We start from the raw sequence: 13,844 nt of genomic DNA, 5'->3' as shown, positions 1-13,844 counted from the left end.
AAGCACCCGACTTTGGCTCAGGTCATGATCTCGCGGTTCAGGAGTTCGAGCCCCGCGTGGGGTTCTGGGCTGACGGCCCGGAGCCTGGAGCCTGCTTCGGATTCTCTGTCTCCCTCTCTCTCCGCCCCTCCCCTGTTTGCTCATGCTCTGTCTCTTTCAAAAATACATCAACGTTAAAAAAAAAAAATCTATACGAAACACATTGAAAGAATCACATTTTCCCGTGGGCAGAGCATGTTCTGTATAATGCAAGGTCCTGATGCTTTGGTTCGTAGGCAGCAGGCTGGTTCCACCCAACTGAAGCCCAGGACCCCTGAGAGTCTGCGAGCCCTACAGTCCCCTTCCCAGAAGCCCATTCTTAAAGAATACAAATCACATAGAATGGATTCCAGAAGAAGCCAGTGACCCTTAAACCATTTATCTCCACGTTACCAACACAAATGCGTGGCACGGTAAACGGATCGGCTTCTGCATTAACACGTGGGTCACGCACTCTGGGTGTGGTTAGGCTCTAACCATGAGCCTAAAGCTGAAGTCATGACGAACATGACTGATCTCTTGTGATAGCCACCCACGCACCATGTGATCGGAAAATGTCTGTGATTTTATTAGGGAGAGACTCCCAGGTCCCGCACGGGCTACGGCAGTGTGATGTCTGTGTCCGTAATGGAAGGAAAGGCTACGTCCCACTTAGCGGTAAGGGAAAATTAAAGATGTATTTTTTTTCCCTCCCTCCGGATTTATGATTACAAACCCCAGGGAAAGACCTCCTCCTGGAGAGGAATGGCCCCCGCCCGCACCCTTCGGAGCACTTAATTCCCAGACGCGGGGACGCCCCCAGACCCTGCCCTCCCGCGACAGGTGTTCCTGGGAGCACGGACGGATATGAAAGAGACAGCAGCGAGTTGACGAGGCGGCCTGATGCCCTTTCTCGTGGAGGTGGGCACGTTCAGTCCTATCATTTTGTTCCCACAGGCTGGTAGGAAGGAGCGGAGGGACCCTGTGTGTGTTTGGGTAATTCGAGTGCCCTGGAATCACTTTCCCATTTGTCTTTAGCAGGTAGCGTTCGCATCTATTCACTTCTTCCCTCTCTTTCCTTAACAGAGACAGCCCCGCGCATTCCCTGTCATTCTAAGTCAACTGAAAGCTCCAGGTCGGGTTTGCTTTGGGAATCTACCCAGGGGGCCTAGTGTGAGTTCAGGGGCTCATTCACACCCCCCCACACACACATATTCCCCAACTGGCTCGTAAGGTGTCGGAGACCCTTACAATTGGGGGAAGCTTTCGTCCCGATGTGACGGGCAATACTACGGGCCGATCACGCTTGGCAGGCATCTATGGTGGTGTGTCAGAGGCAGGGGACTGGGTGCCTTTCATGTGTTTGAGCACTGAGTCTCAACTCCACGAAGAATCGCTTTTTCTCATGTTTTGGACAGTAGACATGGAGTGTGTTGGAGAGTTCGATAACACTCTTTTTTTTTTTTTTAAGATTTTATTTGTAAATAATCTCTACACCCAACATGGGGCTCGAACCTCCAACCCTGAGATCAAGAGTCGGAGGCTCCACTGACTGAGCCAGCCAGGCACCGCCCCCGCCCCCCCCCCCATAACACTCTTAAAGTAACATACTCAGGCAGGCCCTGAATTGGAAAGGTAGCTCTAATGTATTTCAAATCTTTGAAAGGATGTGTCAGCCGCTGCTTCACCAAGGTCCCTTAATTAGGCTCAGGTATGGAAGTTTAAAGTAACAAAAGTGAAAATAAATAAATAAATAAATAAAGTAACAAAAGTGAGGTCCTAAGTATGATACCAAGCATCTCAGTGTCGTTGCCTCCATTTGCCCCTTACTGGCTACGTGGCCTTGGAGAAGTTATCTAATTCTCTGTGCCTTAGTTTCCCGACCTCTCAACAGGTTAGTAACGATACCGTAAGAAGCGGTCAATAATTAAATGAATGAGGGGCGCCTGGGTGGCTCAGTCGGTTGAGCATCTGACTCTTGATTTCGGTTCAGGTCATGATCTGTCTCGTGGTTGGTGGGTTCGAGCCCTGCATTGGGCTCTGCAGAGCCTGCTTGGGATTCTCTGTCTCCCTGTCTCTCCCCCCATCCCTCTGCCTCTCTCAAAAATAAACAAACGAACTTTAAGAATTAAATGAACGAACACAGGTAGAGCATTGAGAACAACGCCTGACTCCTTGAAGGTGCTCAGTAAATGCTAGTTATTCTCATCTCCGTAAAACAAATTTGACTCTAGCAGACATGAGAAAACCACCGATGACTCCGTCTCAAATTCTAAACTCATGCTGAGCAGGGCACTCCACGCTGGGGTGTCTGCAAAGCATTTCAGCTTGAAATCCTACTGCTCCGTGACCCTTTGAAGTCCGTGTTCTTTCTCTCTCTTTCAAAAACAAGCAAGTACACATTTTAAAAAAGACTACTAAGTCGGATACAAAACGCTTACTGTCCCATAAGGGAATTAAAACCCACAGCCTTTGGGGTCATCTTTTCTAGGAGAGGAAGCTAGGAGTTACAAAGAGCTTTCTAGTGTTGGGTCCAATGGATAATAAGTAGCAAATTCAACCAGGGGTAGATTCCTCTGAAGAATGGTTGCCCCCTGAATAATTCCTCAGGGGGATATTAAAAGGTCCCACTTTGCTTTCTTTGCTTGATTTCCAAGTTTTGGATACTTTTTCTTAGCATGCTTTGAATGTATGTATATTTCGTATATATTTCATTTGCCTCTGTGTTTGAGGACCATGGTTCTCAATGTTTCATGCGGGTCAGACTCACCCCGGGGGCGTGTTAAAACGCAGACGTTGGGTCTCCAGCACCGGAATGTTTGATTTAGTAGGTCTGGGGTGAGACTGGAGAATTTCGCATTTCTAACACGTTCCCAGATAATCCTGCCTGCTGCTGGTCTGGGGACATCTTTGCAAACCTGTGTAGGGCCTTATTATTCCCCCGCCCCCCTTAAAACGTAGGGGAACCTCCTTACCTCGGATAGGACTTTGGCCCCTCCCTGTGAGAAGCTTCCCAAATGTTCCAAGAACACTTAGCCCTGCATTGTATCTCAGATCTGCCCAGGTCCCAGAGAGCTCCTGGGGGGACGGAAGGATCCTCCTACTGTGTCAAGTTCTGCTACATTTTCCGTGTGTGTGTGTATGTGTGTGTGTGTGTGTGTGTGTGTGTGTGAACATTTTCTGTGTTCTCGAATTCTTTCTTTCGAACACTCCCATGAAGATCCGTCATCACCTCGCTCTGTCCTTCTTGGGTCCATTTAATCTCCCCTGTTTTGTCTCTGACGCGTCCAGCAATCAGACTCCGACATCGCCCGCAGATGCACCAGTCACAGCCCAGGGAGGCAGCTCCTGACGGCTGCAGGGCTTATTTGCTGTGTGCTTACGGCCCCCGAGATCCTGGGCTCCGCTCGGAAAGGGCCTGAAGAGATGCTGATAATGGCTCCTATCTGTATGTCTTCCTGTTTCTCATGAACCCAAGTGTCTGCAGGTAACTCAAAAATGAGTAGCTGGAGGCAGCTCAGTGACGTTTATGCTCCGTGATCTTAGAGCCCGGGAGAGAATTCAGCCTGGTCAGGGATTAACTCAAAACTGTAACCAAACTACTACGGGCACCTAGCGTTAAGCGAGCCTGAGCTGTTCTCGCGTCCTTACTTTTTAAAGGCTCGTGTGTGTTCGTCTCCTTTATAATGGTCGTGGTTCCATTTACTGAGAACGGACATTGTGCTGGGCAGATGCTAAGGACCCCATGGGCCATGTTGAAATTAATCTTCATAGGAGTGCTAGCACATAGGTGATATTAGGGTACCCATTTGACAGGTGATAAGACAGACCAAGAGATTTCACATAGCCACTAAAGGAGACGTCTGAGTGATTCCCAAGTTCGTGGTCTTTTTTTTTTTTTAAGTTTAATTATTTATTTTGAGAGAGACCATTGGAGTGGTAGAAGGAATGGGAGAGAGAGAGAGAGGGAGGGAGAATCCCAAGCAGGCTCTGCACCATCAGAACAGAGCCTGACCTGGGGGTCGAACTCATAAACCGTGAGATCGCGACCTGAGCTGAAACCAAGAGTTGGGTGCTTAACCCACTGAGCCACCCAAGCGGTCCCCCATCCCGCCAATCTTAATATGGGTGCCCAGGTACCTTTTTTAGAGCCCGTTTCCAGTTCTTTGCTGGATCATATAGTAGTTCTTCGAAGCCACCTTTCTGTTTTCTGTAGTGGCTACACCATTTTACATTCCCACCAACAGTGCGTAAGGGTCCCGATTTCTCCACATCCTTGCCAACGCATTATTTTCTCTCTCTCTTTCTCGCCTCTCTTTTAAATAATAGCTATCCTAATGGGTGTGAGGTGGTACACAGATGCTTCTTGGCTGAACAATAGTTTGTGCTATCATTTTGTGTGACCAAGCACTGTTTCGTGGTGGCACGGAGGCCCCTGGAAGTTTCCTGCAGCATCTCAGGGACCCTAGATCCAAGGGCGTTCATGAATGTGTTTGAAACACAGTGGAAAGGAAAGGGAGGCATTGGTGAATATTCTTAGAATTCCTTGAATATGAGACAGGTCAGCGTTTGCATGATAACCCTGGATGCGGACTGACCCTAGAAACGTTCCTTTTCTTCTTTCAGAAGGTTAAGAGGCGGGATGGAAAGGGAGTGAACCCGTAATGGGCAATCCAGCATAAACACACACCGACTAACTCGGCACATTATTTCCCTTGCTGGATTCACTCCCACCAGGACGATTGCTTCTTACAGGACTCCAAAGTGAACACAGACAGCTCAGGGAAGGGTTGCTTTGTTTGTTTGTTTGTTTCCTTTGTTTGTTTTTTAGTGCCCTCCACACCCAGCATGGAGAGCAACGTGGGGCTTGAACGTACAATCTTGATGTCAAGACCTGAGCTGAGGTCAAGCGTCGGACGATGATGAACTGGCCGAGCCACCCAGGCGCCCCTCAGGGAAGGTTTTTATAGAGTCACAAGAGTATCTACCTGCTTACTTTTCGTTCTGCATTTATAGCGTTTCCAAAAATATGTTTCCCAAATTATCCACCTCCGCAGTCAGCAAAAGGCTACAAGATCACCTAAAAGTCCAGGCTATCGGTTGTCCCACACCCGTCCCAGACCCCATGTCTGATGGGGGACAATGGCTGACTTCTTTGAGTGGTATGGAGAGGTAGGGAATAGTTCAGTAGCACTTTCCAGTTATTTTAAGAAGTATTTAAACCGAAAGGCCAGAGATGGGAAGCAGGGGGGAGAAATCTCTCCCTGATGGTTAACTATAGGAGCCAGGGCGGCCCTGATCCAGAAATGGAACTGATAAGCTCCCACGTTCATTCATCCCTCCGTCGTTCATTCAGAATGCCAACACCATGCTTTTTTTTTTTTTTTAATGTTTATTTATCTTTGAGAAAGAGAGAGAAACAGAGCATGAGCGGGGGAGGGGCAGAGAGAGAGGGAGACACAGAATCCGAAGCAGGCTCCAGGCTCCGAGCTGGCGGCACAGAGCCCGACGCGGCGCTCAAACCCCGGAACCGCGAGATCAAGACCCGAGCCGAGGTCGGACGCTTCACCCAGGCGGCCCCCCGCTGACAACACCAGCCGCCCAGCTCCTGACATGGGGCGGGCTTGTTGGAGGCCACAGAAGTCCCAACGAGACGGTCTAAGGCGCACTGAGCTAGCTGCTAATTTTCCGACGCTCTGCTCCCGTACAAGTGGGATCCCAGCAATCTGTACACTTGGCCTCTGTTCCTCTGGATGCACACAGAGATGCCTGCGCTACAACATTATGTTTTTGGCTCTCACTGGGGGAATGAAGTAAGAACCAGCCAGAACATTGCTGCACTTTTTTTTCCACCCCCCTAAAGCAACGTTCCTCTCCGTTCAGGACACCCGTTATTTTTGATTGTATCGTTTGTGTTAAAAATCAGTTTTTACACGTGTCTTTATTTCTGAGAGAGCCCAAGCGGAGGAGGGGCAGAGGGAGGGGGCCAGAGGATTCGGAGCGGCCCTGTGCGCCCCGCCGTGGGGCTCGAACTCACGAGCTGTGAGATCATGACCTGAGCCCAAGTCTGACCCTCAACCGACTGAGCCACCCAGGTGCCCCCGGTTGTGTTATTTCAACAGGCTCCTAACCGGTCACCGGGGCTTGATTCTTGCCCCGTCCTCTCCCACCCGTTCTCCACACTGAGCAGTCTTTCTAATCATTCTAGAAGGCACATTTCGTCACGCCGCGCTCATGATGACGATGCTGCAGCAGCTCTCTCTTGGCGACAGGGTGAATTCCAGGCTCTGCCTCACACCCGTCGGGGCCCTCCGTGGCCTGCTTCTGCGCCACTGTGTCCCCTCACGCTCTGGGCTGTGCAGTCAGGCCACTGTGTGACCTGTGACACGCGCTCCCTTCCTCTCTCCGCTGTCTCCCGTCTGCTTTCCTTTCCACTTCCCTCCTGCTTTGCCTGACTCCCCTTATGCTTCTAGGCTGGATTCAGGGTGGAGATAATCCCCCGCCACGCCTCTCCCCTGCCACCTGCCGGGGTTACACACCCCCTCTGGTGGGCTCCTTTAACCCCACCGGTCTCTCGACCTTGGTTTGTCAACTTGGGCACCTCCCTCCACCCGGCGAGCGTCAGGTAGGACGGTTATCTCGTCACCCTTATGTCCCCAGTATCTTGCACAGACCTGGTATTTAGTAGCCTTGCGATAAATGCTGAACAAAGGAGTCTCAGACCCTCTTCTGTGCTGCAAAGACGTGCTTCCTTATCCCCTTGCTCGAGTCACCTAGAGATGATAGTGTCTGTCTCTTCCTGGCGGTCACGGATCCTGGCACCTACAATCACAGCCACACTGATTACAGCCCCAGTAACGACTCCTGGGGTCCCAGAAGCCACCGGCTGGTGAACAGGAACGCGAGGAACAGAGGATGGGGGGGGGTGGACTTTTGTCGGCAGCAATGTTAATTCCCTTTGGGAAATTATCATTCACTCCAGGAGGTGCGGTCAATTTAGGGAGTCTCTGGGGGCTTCTTCCTCCACACTCAATGCCCCTCCTCCCTGGTGGAGGCAGGGTGGGCACCTGATCTAAGCTCAGGTCATTGGAAAATCCATCATGAGACTTTGAATCTTTGAAATGAAGCAAGAGGAGAAGCAAGGATTGGAAGCGATTCAGTTCAGCTGGTCTTTGAGTTAATGGAGACGCAGAGAGCAGAGAAATCAGGTACATCCGTTCGCGTTGGCCCGTCTATAACAGCAAACCCCCCAAAAACCTGATGGCGTGTGTGTATTTACCTCTCATATAAAAAAGTCCCTGGAATAGAAGCAGCCCATGAATGATCAAGTCATTACGAGGGGATGTCATAGATCCAGACTCCTTTGGCTCCACGTTCCTAGGCCGTGAGCCTGTCCTCATAACCCGAGATGGCTGCTGGAGTGCCAGGCCTCACAGACGTGTTCCGTGCAACAAGGAGAGGAAGGAGAAGGAAAGAGGGAATGCCTCCTCTTTAAAAAAAATAGTTCCTGGAAATGTCACACGGCTTATATGTGTATCTCACCGGCCAGAACCTAATCATGTCTGCCTGTAAGCCGCAAGGGAGATTGCGGAATGTACTCTTTCTGGTGGGTGACATTGCCAGTGGGAAGTCACGATTATGCTGCCAGAGAAGAGAATTATAAACATTGGGAATTAAGCAGGAGGCTCTCTGGGCCATTTGCGCTGATTGTCCTGAGAGGGATCGGGAGTGGGATGATGGTTTCGAGATAAGCTGGAAGCTTTGCAGCTTCGGTTGCAGGCCGGTAAACGTCCGACTTCAGCTCAGGTCGTGATCTCACGGTTCGTGAGTTCGAGCCCCGCCGTCCGGCTCTGTGCTGACGGCTCAGAGCCCGCTTCGGATTCTGTGCCTCCCTCTCTCTGTGCCCCTCCTCTGCTCACGCTTTTTCTCTCTCAAAAATAAATAAACATTAAAAAAAAAAAAAGCTCACATTCCCTTCCCTTCCATGCCTTCGCGTCCCGCCTGTCACCTCTGAGCGAAATCACTGTAGTTAGTGCCCCTTGCCTGGGGACCAGCAGACGAAGGTCTCAGAAAGGGAAGAGCCCCCAAAGGGGTCTCTAGTCCCAGGGGGGGAAAACAGGCCATTTCCCGATCCCTTCCTCATGAGGTATGTGACGTCTTCACTTCATCCCTGGGGTTATAGTGAAAGGAGAGGTCATTTTTCTCTGAAAACCACGCTTGGACCGTTTGCTTGGCCTCCAAACGATCTCAAAATGATGACTGATATCCCGTGAACCTGTTACAGTACTCGGTTTGGGAAGTTCAGGACTCGGTGCTGAACGGGCAATGGTTTAGTTATCTGACATCGTCAGGAATCCAGTACTCTCCTTCTGACAGGAGTAGAGTTATTCAAAGAGAAACCGTGCATGAACAGTCATAGGAAAAGTGTGTGTGTGTGTGTGTGTGTAGAGGGGGATGTTGGACAGAAAAGAATAGAAATCTTATGGGTAGAACTTACTGAGTTAATGCAGTTCGGGAATGTACTGACTCAAGCTGGTTGGACTTGATAGTAATAATTAAAGGGACCCAGCAGCTAAAAGCAAGGTCATGGCTTAGATTTGCCAAGCCAGGCAGAAATGCATTGAAAATCCATATGACAAGAAAGGCACGTGATAGGGACGGAATGATTCTGCTATTGGCAGGTTTCCATGTCTCGGCCCACATTACCCAGCTGAGACGTGTGGGCGCCATGCAGTGACAGCTGACAAAATAAATGTATTGATGGAATGATCGGCCGGGTCCCTGCTGAGTGACAGAGGGATGCGGGCGAGATGAGAGGTCTGTGGCCAATTATCTGGATTGGTCAGCTTCCACGTCAGCCATCGTTGTCACCACCGGCCCAGGCTTCCTCCCACCGCAGCATTTTCAGAGTTTTTCGAGAACTGAGCACGAATCTTCCAGTCCATTAATTTTCACGGTGTTAAGGAAATGCCGGAAAATGCACTTTGAGGGGAGCGTTCTGTCACCTAGAGGGGTCACACGCATGGCGTGAGGTTCAGAGGGCTGACCAGGGAAGGATGTCCTGGTGGGGCTTGAAAGGGGGGACCGAGGTAGAGAAAGCCAGATGCGAGGTGCCCAGGAAACCAGAGAGCCGTGGCTTTCTTTTCTGCTAGCACGAACAGACTGCCATTGACTTTGCCGATGGCGGGGTGAGCGGGACCATCTCCTGTGTGATTCTGAGGGGGATGCGAAGGCTGTGGTCTGGCCACCGAAGGGCTAGGAGAGAAGAGACGGCCGCCTGGCTGTGAGGCAAGCTGGCAGGGTTTTCCTTTATCCGCAGCAGAGCCCGGGGCACCCGGTGGGGTTGCAGCCCAGGGCAGCGCTGAAGCTGGCCGCGAAAGCAAGTGCACGGCCAAGTGTCGCCCGCGTGCCGACCCGGTTCCCTGCGTCTGTATGCATTTCGCTCACTCGATGCTCAATGAACAGAAACGCTGTCTAACGGGTGTCACAATTCTTAATCAGACTTGGAGTAAGAGCACATTTTTCGGTAATTCAGATACTCTCAGTTAGTACCAATAAAGATTTATGCTGCCCGGTGATGGTTCATGAAGCTAATTATATGGAGGAGTTTAAACACATCATGTGGCATTGAACCTATCAAAATAGAGCCATCTCTTCGTTATACCTGGCATCATTCATTCATTCATTCATCAAATAGCCAGTGACTGGAGTTCTCTGCAGTATGGACCTGTGGTAAATTCATCGCAGCTTGTTTAAGATTGGAATCTAGGGGCACCCGGATGGCTCAGTTGGTTAAGCGTCCAACTCTTTGAGCTCAGGTCGCGAGCTCACGGTTCGTGGGACGGATCCCCCTGTCGGGCTCCGCGCTGATGGTGAGAAGCCCGCTTGGGATAGCCTCTCTCCCTCTGGCTCTCTCCCCTGCGCATGTTCTCCCTCCCTTTCTAAACAAATAAATAAACTTAAAAAAATACAGTTGAGGGGCACCTGAGTGGCTCAGTTGGCTGAGCATCTGACCCTTGATTTCGGCTCAGGTCATGAACTCCCGGTTCGTGAGTTCGAGCCCCGCATCGGGCTCTGCCCAGACAGCATGGAGCCTGCTTGGGATTCTCTCTCCCCACCCCCTCCACCCCGCCCTCGCTCTCTGCCCCTCCCCCACTCATGCTCACGCCCCTTCTCTCTCTCTCTCAAAATAAATAAATAAACTTAAAACAATTAACTTGAAATCTAAGCATCCTTTGGACTGAAGAAACATACAAGCAGGAGATGATGTGCCTTACAAAAGGCTTTTGCCATATGGTTTCTCCATGTTAGAAACTTCCCTTGGTGAATTTAGCTGTATGCCTGCACAATACCTGACAGTTTACAAATGACTTTGCGGGATGCTCACTTTGGGTTCTGTAACCTCCCTGCTGGTAGCAAAGGCAAAAGTCATGCCTTGGATCTCACAGATGGGAGAGGGACCCCCCCCCCGAAACGTTAAGCGACGTGCCCAGCCTCGCAAATGGCATACAAGCAAACTCCCGGTCCAGCGGATTGCTCTATCCTGTCATACCGTCTGTCAGGCAAGGCCGCTTCAGTTCGGCTCTTTATAGTTCACATTCTCCGATATTTCACTTTGATGACCTTCACGGCGAACTTAGGAGACAGGTCACTTAGCCCCATCATCAGCCTCCTCCTCCCCGCCACCACTGAGAGCATCATCCAACGTAACGATCCCCAGTTTATCATCGAGGAGATAACCAGTATAAACCAACACATAACGCATGGAAGGAGTGGCAGATGCAATCTATTCCAGGAGCCTTTGTAAAGGCGCCCCTGAGGAGATTTGGGGACCCCCAGACAATCCCACCAGACTGGCACCGTGTTCGGTGCTGATTGGCCAGAGTGTGCTCAGGATGGGCTTGCAAAGGAAAGCCAGCTTCAGCCTGACCAATCATTCCTCGTTCATCTAAACAAAGACGCTAATAATCGAAAGATGGTCTTTGCATCCAGCCTGGAAAAGAAAACTCAGCAAGAACTTGTCAGAACTGATAGAAGAAAGCGCTCTGTCCAGTAGCAAGAATTCTGCTGGCTGCCTGATGATTTCTTCTTACAGGGAGGTTGGAAAACCCAGGCTGCCAAACGGGGTGACTTTGGCTTTAAAGATGATCCCAGTTTCTGATCAGTTCTAGGTGTCCCAGGTGCCCCCAGGAGGATGGATGGCTTCCCTTGGACCTCTGTGTGGAGGAGACACAATTTCTCCTGAATGGCAGGGAGACTTGTGTGACGTCCCCCAAAGGAATCGGGGACCCCTGACTTAACCAGCTGACCCTATGAATTTGTTCCATTGGTGGTTGGGACTTTTGGAAAGCCTCATAAACTAGAGTCGGTTGTCCTCAAACTGAGACAGGCTCTAAATTCTGCCGGCCCTGCCACGTGCCCTCATGGGGATGGCAGGGAGTCTACACTGTCAGCTGGTCCCACTTGGATGTCTTTTCTGCATAGTGGTTAAGTGCATGGGGTTTGGAATAAAGACATCTGAGCTTGGATCTCTATCCTGCCACTTAGTCCCAGTGGGACCTGGGCAAATCATCCACCGTTTAAGAACCCTGATTGCCTAATCTATGAAAAGGAAATGAAAATACCACTACCTTGGAGGGGTCTAGTGAGGAGTAAATGAGTTATGTATTAAACGCGCTATGTATTTAGCAGGTGGCACTCAAATCGAGGCTGCAATTTACATAGGGTAAGCCATGTACATTTCATGCGACTTTCAAAGACTCTCTCTCTCCCATCACCAGGGATGCCCCTACCTTAAAATGTCTGTTTCAGTTTTGTTTTGTTTTTAATGAAAATTTGCAAACGTAAACAGCAGCCGTCTGTCAGCGAGTCTCCGGAAGGGTGTCTATCAGAAAGTCTTGATAGGCGTGAAGACAGGTCTCCCTGGAATTCTGCTACCCCTGGGGCTCACTTCCTTCCTGCTCCCCGGTCCTCGCAAGGAATGATCGGAGTGAAGGAGAAATAGAGTTCATGGCAGCAGGCGGATTCTGTCACCACCCTCTCCAAGGGTTGGGAGCCCCTGAGAGTGTCATCCAGCGTGCGGTATAGACGAGGAGGCAGGGAGTTCATCTGGTCTCCAGTGGCCACAGGACCAACCGACGGAGGATTTCTCGGAGGACCAAGCAGGTTAGAAGTGTCCAGATGGTTCCACGTGAAGGGAGATGCTTGCACCTGGGTTTGGCGGAAAGACTGCTCACGGACGGCAACGGACCTCGGGCTCCGCTGGAGCATGAACTTGCCACCGGGGTCCAAGAGCCAGGTAACATCTAGCACAGTGGACCAAGACACCACGGGGAGTCCTCTAATCGTAAGCAGTGGCCGAGAGAGGACACGTAGGAGCCAGGCAGAGTTTGGCTGGACACCCCAACCTGCCCCCGCCAGCCTTTATTCCTGTTTCCTCCTTGGAGAGATAGTGTGGTCCCCCAGATATCGTAAGGACCTTGGCCACCTTCCGGGAGGCGGCACGTCCAGAGGGAGGCGAGGGCTGACGTCCGTGAGGACGTGCGGGTCTCTGAGCTGCTTCCTTGACCGTTTATAGCCAGGGCGCCTCCACTTAAAGACGAGAGCCCCGAACTGTGGCAGGTGTAAAAGGGGGCGCTGGTCACTCAGGTGTGTGCTCCTCACCATCTGGGTGGAGTCGGAGGAGGGAGAGAGGGGAGGCGGTTGTGTGTGTGTGTGTGTGTGTGTGTGTGTGGATAGAAATTATTATGGGGAGCAGGTGGGGGACGCAGGGCCGGGAGGATGGGAAATTAGAAAGGAGCAAAGTAAACGGGCACCAATATGCAAAACTAGGAGCCTGCCCGGCGGGGGAAATCGTAGGTCTACCAGCTTAATATGCATCGTGGATAAGAGAACGCAAGCTTCCCGAGGCACCTAGGAGTGTAATTAAATCAAGGCGTTGGACCAAATTTGGCTGCAGGAGAGGCTCAGGACTCCACGGCCGGTCCCGCGGTGACTTCTGTCTAAGCACGGCACCCGGAGCCCGTGCAGAACGCCATCTCATGGTCATGGGCATGGGGGCCGGCCTCCCTCCTAGCCGAGATTGCCCGTTGCTTCCTTTTCTGCTCTCTTCTCCGTCTCACGCACAGGCCCGGTTGTCCCCAGGCTATTTGAGGGCGGAGGTACGTGAGGCTCAGGCTTCTTTGCTTTATGGGCAGCAGTGACCCTGGACCCTGGGCAAATCGTACCTCTGTCCAAGAGCATTAAAGCACCCGGAAGGCTTGGTTAACACGCTTCCTTTTGCGTCAGCATCTGTTTCTGGTGCTTCCTTCACATCCCTGGCTACATTTCCCCAGAACACTGAGGTCTGGAGATGCCTGACCTGACGCTCACCTTTAGAGCGTGTCTATACCGTTTCAGTGCAACAGCCAGTGACTTGTGTTATTAAGTCCCGGACTTCCGTTCTAACTCCAGTTACCCACTGGGTCACTCACCCGCCCCCTCTTCCGTAAGTCCCCACCAAGAAGTCACCCAGTGTTAGGGACCGGTCAAAGGTCTGGAGATCTAGAATGAAATGAGACGGGGTCCCTGTCCCTCAGGCAATGGGGTAGCATGAGGAGTTGGGCGCCGTGGGACGGAGTCCCGGTGTCACAGACATCCCTGAGGGCTCCCCGGGTGCCCCCCACAGGCATCCTGAATACTTAGCACATCTGGTCCCGTTTGATCCCCGCGAGAACCCAAGAGGCACTTGCAATTATAAGTCCCATTTTAGCCACGAGGAGAGTGAGACTCAGGCCAAGAACGTGCTCCGAACACGACAGAGCTGGGACTCGAGCCTAATCCCATAG

The sequence above is a fragment of the Felis catus genome, chromosome E3 (genome assembly GCF_018350175.1).
Source record: "Felis catus isolate Fca126 chromosome E3, F.catus_Fca126_mat1.0, whole genome shotgun sequence".
Classification (NCBI taxonomy): domain Eukaryota; kingdom Metazoa; phylum Chordata; class Mammalia; order Carnivora; family Felidae; genus Felis; species Felis catus.
The sequence above is the reverse complement of the archived record's forward strand: the minus strand, read 5'-3'. Positions refer to the sequence as shown.